The sequence below is a fragment of the Nycticebus coucang genome, chromosome 18 (genome assembly GCF_027406575.1).
Source record: "Nycticebus coucang isolate mNycCou1 chromosome 18, mNycCou1.pri, whole genome shotgun sequence".
Lineage (NCBI taxonomy): Eukaryota > Metazoa > Chordata > Mammalia > Primates > Lorisidae > Nycticebus > Nycticebus coucang.
The window spans coordinates 4,041,208-4,048,038 of record NC_069797.1 but is presented as its reverse complement, the minus strand read 5'-3'; the positions used below and the strand labels follow the sequence as shown (position 1 = coordinate 4,048,038).

General features: G+C 39.9%; 1 non-coding gene across 1 annotated transcript; it reads left to right on the top strand.

Annotated features, from left to right (window-relative positions):
- The first annotated feature begins 4,047 nt into the window (after positions 1 to 4,047).
- LOC128571330 (U6 spliceosomal RNA) lies at positions 4,048 to 4,154 on the top strand. Its single transcript, XR_008375761.1, has one exon. It is a non-coding gene; the product is annotated as a U6 spliceosomal RNA (small nuclear RNA).
- Positions 4,155 to 6,831: the final 2,677 nt, after the last annotated feature.

Genomic DNA, 6,831 nt, shown 5'->3' with positions numbered 1-6,831 from the left:
GAAAGTTTGGTAAGAGTTATTGAAGTGGAAATTTAAATAAGTTATAATTTATTCTCTTGTATTCAGACCTCATCCATACCTGAGAGTAGTTTCTCTTCCAAGAAAAGAAAGGAGAAACAGTGCTGCATGATTGTTTAATTCATTTTGGTCATCTACTCTTCTGATGATGAGGAAATCAGCCAATTTACTGATTCACCCTATGCATCCCTCTGTCTTACTAATCTGCAACCTTGGGGAGCTATGTAATATTCTGTAGTTAATGCTTAAACCATGTTGTGACAAAGTTTTCTGTGTCCTTGGTTGCAAAATAAAAACTGTATTCTCTGCTCTGGATGGTTGTATTACTCCTCTTACAGAGCTGGACAAGATCCTCTAAACAGAAACTAAACAAAGATACAAGTGACTTAAATGTGACCCCTGAACAACTGTGCTTGATAGACATATACAGAACTCTCTATCCCAGAGCCAAAGAATATATGTTCTTCTCGTCGGCCCATGGAACATTCTCCAAAATAGACTATATCCTAGGACACAAATCAAACCTCAACAAAATCAAAGGAATTGAAATTTTACCTTGATTTTCTCAGACCACAAGGCTATAAAGGTGGAACTCAACTCCAACAAAAATTGTCATCCCCACACAAAGACATGGAAATTAAACAACATTATGCTGAATGACAGTTGGGTCAAGGAAGAATAAAAAAAAAAAAAAAAGAAATCATTAACAACAACGATTGAATATAACAGCAATGAAGGCTCAAGCTACCAAAACTTGTGGGACCAGCAAAAGCAGTCCTACGAGGGAAATTTATCCCATTAGATGTCTACATCTGAAAAACAGAAAGAGAGCATGTCAATAACCTAATGAATCATCTTAAAGAAATGGAAAAGGAAGAGCAGTCCAATCCCAGCTGCCATTCAATCCTGTAATTCCTCTGCTGGGCATATACCCAGAAGACCAAAAATCACAACATAACAAAGATATTTGTACCAGAATGTTTATTGCAGCCCAATTCATAATAGCTAAGTCATGGAAAAAGCCCAAGTACCCATCGATCCACGAATGGATTAATAAATTGTGGTATATGTATACCATGGAATACTATGCAGCCTTAAAGAAAGATGGAGACTTTACCTCCTTCATGTTTACATGGATGGAGCTGGAACATATTCTTAGTAAAGTAACCCAAGAATGGAAGAAAAAGTACCCAATGTACTCAGCCCTACTATGAAACTAATTTGGGGCTCTCACATGAAAGCTATAACCCAGTTACAACTTAACAATAGGGGGAAGTGGGAAAGTGGGGGTGGGTAGAGGGAGGGGGATCGGTGGGATCACACCTGTGGTGCATATTACAGGGGTATTTGTGAAACTTGGTAAATGTAGAATGTAAATGTTTTGGCACAGTAACTGAGATAACACCGGAAAGGCTATGTTAACCACTGTGATAAGAATGTGTCAAATGGTTTATGAAGCGAGTGTATGATGCCCCATGATCATATCAATGTATACAGTTATGATTTAATAAAAAAATAAAATAAATAAATAATAAAAATTAAAAAAATAAAAAAAAAGAAATAACCAAAATTAAATCAGAATTTAATTTAATGAAACAACAAGTTGGTTCTTTGAAAAGATAAATAAAATCCGTAGAAAGAATTTGAAAAGCACTCACTGCCATAAGAGGTCCCTGACACCGTGTGGTTGCTTAAGTGTGCGCGTGTTTATGTCCACCTTCCTTATGCGTTAGAATGGTCTTTGGCATGTAAGAGTTAACATTCAGTTTCAGTGACTAGTAAGCCTCCTCAAAGAACAAAGTCATGTAACAGCCTGCAATGTGGCTAACATGCAAATTGGAACAACACACATTTCAAGGCTTCACGAGTGGCCTCTCAGTATTCATGCTGCAAGGCAGTTTTGTGTTTCTCTAGTTGTTTTCATGCAACGAGGAAGTGACAAGAATTTTATTTCCTTGCAGAAATTACCATACAAAGAGAGTCGAGTGTTAGAACATAAAAAGACACAGAGTCTTAGTCTGGATACTCAGATTCCTGAGCGTCCAAGCTTGTGGCACCACTTGAGGGCTCTGCATCCTAGAGGAATTTCTGGGGGTTCTGCCTCTCTCTGGCTGAGTGCCAGCGTGTCTGTATTCCACCCTCATACAGAGTAACCTGTGAATCAGCTTTTGGAAGCAAGAAAGAGAAATCTTCATTTTTGTCTCTTTTCCTTGTGCAAAATGTTTTCTCCTTTGCCCTTATATTTGGGCTACACAGAGAATTCTTTCTGGCCCTTTTAAGACTCTTTCTACATGTTCAACCATAGAAATCCATCCCAGGTCCACTCTCTTCTATTTCAAAATTCAAAATGTATATGTTGGGCTCAGAACTAAAGACTCCTTTGGCTAAGCCATCAGTTTCCTGTTACATATCTAAATATGTCATAGGGATTGATGACAGGTATGTTCTGAAATGTTATTCCGGCAGGCATACAGGTAGTTCCTAAAGTGATCTCCATCTGAGAATAATACCCAGGTGTCCCAAAAGTCACCCCTAAAATCACCAGACATAGACAAAAATGGGAAACTGTAGCTAAGTGTACCTTTACTGATGATGCAAAATATTCATTACAAGATTTTACAAAATATTCTCTACATGTTGACTTTCTTTGTAAAGGAAAATTCTTACTTCCTTGTAAAATTTAGTAATGAATATTTTGTAAATAAAGGTACATTTAGCTTTAATTTCCCTTTTTTTTATGTATTGCAACATCAGGGACAACTTTTGGGACACCCTGAAATATGAGTCTGTACTAGAAAAGGCAGTATTATGCTGGGAAGACCTAGTAATTTTAGCTTTAAACTAGACACTACCTAGTTTATATGCTAGTGCATGAAAAAAAATAAGCAAAATGAATTATAGACTTGAAGGACTACAGAAATTTGGCAAATTGAAATCACTTAAAAACTGAATATTTTAATTTCTAAGGGGCATTTTTATAAAAACAAAAAATGTTATCTAACTTATTTTTTTTTATTTTTGAGACAGAGTCTCATTATGTCACCCTCAGTAGAGTGCCGTGCGTCACAGCTCACAGCAACCTCAAACTCTTGGGCTGAAGTGATTCTCTTGCCTCAGCTTCCCAAGTAGCTGGGACTATAGGCACCCCTCACAATGCCTGGATATATTTTTGTAGTAGTTGTCATCATTGTTTACAGGCCCAGGCCGGGTTTGAACTCACCAGCCCTGGTACTTGTGGCTGGCACCCAAACCACTGAGCTATGGATGCTGAGCCTCTAACTTAAATTTTTACAGAATGGCGTGGTCCCAGAAATTTAAAAAATTAAAATCTTAAATTACCTTGTAAATAATCAAAACACATACTAATATAAGAGTTGTTTTAAGATTTTTATTTTTGATTATTATGGGTCCATAACAGTTGTAAATCTTTGTAGGGTAGGAAAAGTGTCTCTCCCTGAGATGGACATGTTGGCATTTCCCCCCCAGGGCTTTGGCAGGAAACAAATCCCTAGGCAAAAGAAAGGGTGCTGGTCAGTGTCAGTGGGGAGGGCAGGTTTTTGTTGTTGTTTTTGAGACAGAGTCTCACTGTGTCTTCCAGGCCACAGTGCAGTGGCATCATCATAGCTCATAGCAACCTCAAACTCCTGAGCTCAAGCAATCCTCCTGTCTCAGCCTCCTGAGTAGCTCAAACTACAGTGCCCACCCCAAAGCTCAGCTAACTTTATTAATTTTTAGTAGAGGCGGGATCTTTCACTTGCTCGGGATGTTCTCAAACTTCTGAATTCAAGGGCTTCTCCTGCCTTGGCCCATAGAATGCCGGGATTATAGGCGAGAGCCACTGTGATTTGCCAGGCCTATGTTTACAGCGTGTTGCAGAGAAAACTTATGACAGCACGTTGAGATGTGGCCATAGAAGTGGCAGCTTGAGGTGAAAGACTATAGTTGTAAGTCTTCATCAGATTATAACATAGAAAAAAAGTTTTTAAACTATATTTAAAAATTAAAAGTATACTATAAAAGCATATTATGGTGCTCACTTCGGCAGCACATATACTAAAATTGGAATGATACAGAGAAGAATAGCATGGCCCCTGCGCAAGGATGACACGCAAATTCGTGAAGCGTTCCATATTTAAAAAAAAAAAAAAGCATATTATGAAGTCTATGTTAAAATAAGAAATACTGTAAAAGTATATTTTAAAATAAAAATTATGCTATCAAGTGTATTATAAATTATATTTTAAATGATTGAATTAGATGTTATGCTCTCTGTAATTGCTCTTTCAAATGTATGAAATATATTATGAATCATAAGCTACAACATATTACAGATGTGTTAGCCCTATAGAATTGTTTAGCTAAAGACTCAGACCTGAGCAGAACTGGTTGTGGTCTTCAAAAATGTTACCCAAATTCCCTAATACTTACGTGGTGTGGTGGGAACTGGATGAAATGATAGAGGAAAACCTACCAAGGTATAACATGTTCTCAGTAAATGTTTTTCATCTGCCTTGCACCCTTTGAGTTTGTTCGGAAGTAAGTCGGTACTATCATATATATGTGCAAAATTTCAAAGGCTTCAAACAATAGGACTTGTTTTCTCACTTGTATATCTAGGGTCACCTCATGTTCTGCAGGGCTTAATTCTCTACGTGTATATAGTGAGCTTGATGACGTGTATCTAAAGGGCATTTGTGTTCCCCATAGTAGGGTGCTGTGGCATGAATCCCAAAGATATCTCCTATCATTTAGTGGACACAGCATGCCACAGTCGCAATGAAAAGAAATAACAGTCTCCCTGCACTAGAAAGAAAATTATTTTTAAAAAGTTCTGAGTGCCTACCCTCGATGAATCCCCAACAATTAAAACAAGGGCCTGAGCACCTAGACAGATTTAAAGCAGGAGTAGCTGCAGTGTCAATGGTGGAGACATAAAGGATGTAGGAGAGGAAAACCAGAGGCAGGCTGTAAACAACCACGGAGGCTCCGTGGGAAGGGCCCGAATGAAGGAAGTCAAGGAAACATAAAAGAGAGGAGGATGTGAACAAAAGGTCACTGGCCAGGAGGAGAATTGAACTGGGGGTAACTATGTGGCCGGAACCCAGAGACATCCTCACTCGCAGTGCCAGCTAAGTCAGTTTTGGAAAGGTCATGCTTTTACCTGGCACAAATTCTGTGTTGTGTCTACCTGCTTGGATGAGGCCGGGAAAATGTTTCTAGAGTCTAGTCTTTTAAACAAGGATTTTAGGGTTGGTGCTGCTTATTCTCTCCTACGAGGAAGTATTTGGGTCTTTGTAGCTAACTACAGAAAACTGAACTCATTCGGCGGTCCTTCCTGGTCTTTAGAGTGTTATCCCCTGTTGTTGCCTCAGTGTCTCTGCCCTCCTCCCCCACCTCCATAATGTGTCTCTGTCAAGTGGAAGGAATGAGATAATCCTGGAAAGGATGTAGAATCTTTTGAAGGAACCTGTGACACCGTCTAAGCTGGTTCTAACAAGAGTGATTGAAATGTGAAGGGTGCCCTTCAGTTTCCTATGCCAGGCCTACTAAATCCTCAGGACTCTAAAAAGTATAAAATTTCATAAAGCTTTTCGCACTTTCTATGAGTTGTGGACTTTAGCTCATAAGTTGCATATTAAGTGGTTGGTAATATTCTCAAAGAGAAATAAGTGTTCTGGCCTTCAGTCCTCTGCTATTAACACTCTCGGTGGTAGCATTGGCCATCATCTTGCTACCAGCATTCCCAAAGAGCGCAAGAGCTGCCAGCAAAGCTCATCACCTCCAAAAAGTGTGACATCAGAAAAGCAAGAGTGTTTTACTTAAATGACAGGAAGTATAGATTGTTTTCACATTCTAAACCAGCCTGGGATCTCAGTGCTTGGAATAGTTAAAAGATAATGTAAACTGTGTCTCTGCTCTGGATGCTATCAGCTTTGATAAGCATAAGTTTGTATAATTGGCTGTTTGGGCCTCTGTGTATTCTCTCTTGTCAGAAGCAGAACTGGATGACAAAAGATCAGAACAAGGAGCTGTAACTCATTAGTCCTCAGCATGCTGAGGTCTTAGGTTGGGGGCAGTGGCCAGCAGGCCAAGTGAGGATGTTGGGATGCTCCTGGGATCCAGGACCAGAGAGCCAGACTGATAAGGAAGGGTCAGTCGGAGTCATGCAGAGATGTGCTACTAGTGGTCAGAGCCTGGGAGCAGGGCTGGGGGAGGGCAGAGTCATGCAGTTAGTGCTTTACACAGAGCCTCCTGGAGTGGGGCTGGCATCCGGCTCATGCTGGCTCACCAGGTCTTGTGCTTTGGTGCAGAACTGTGTCTGCCAGGATCACCAAGCTGGGGTACCATGTGGCTTCGCCTATGGGAGATAACTTTCTGCTTTCTACAAAGGCCAACAGTAGGCTAGTAGTCACTCTGCCAGGGGGTCTTCTTTACCACACTTTGAGGCTGTATCTATAGCAAGATGCTAAATAGATGGTCTTTAAAAAACTTGTTAAATGATTAGGCGGGATTAGGAAATGGCAGATGTTGTTTTAAGCATAATAACATCAGGGAAACATAAGCACTAATGCAGTTTCTGATTCCACTTTTGGGATTTTCTATGGCTTTTGGTGGCCAATCTCAAGCCCCATCTGAGAGATGAGGCTAATGAAGACATCTGGTGAGGTGGAGAGAGCAAAGCAATTTCTGTGATTCCCCTCCGGGTCTCTCCATAACTTCACCCCATAAATATTTATTTGAGTCCAGGTTCTCGGGTTATATAATCTTTTCTTAAAAGAGCAAGTATAGAAGAGCTCAGATCCAGCTGTCATT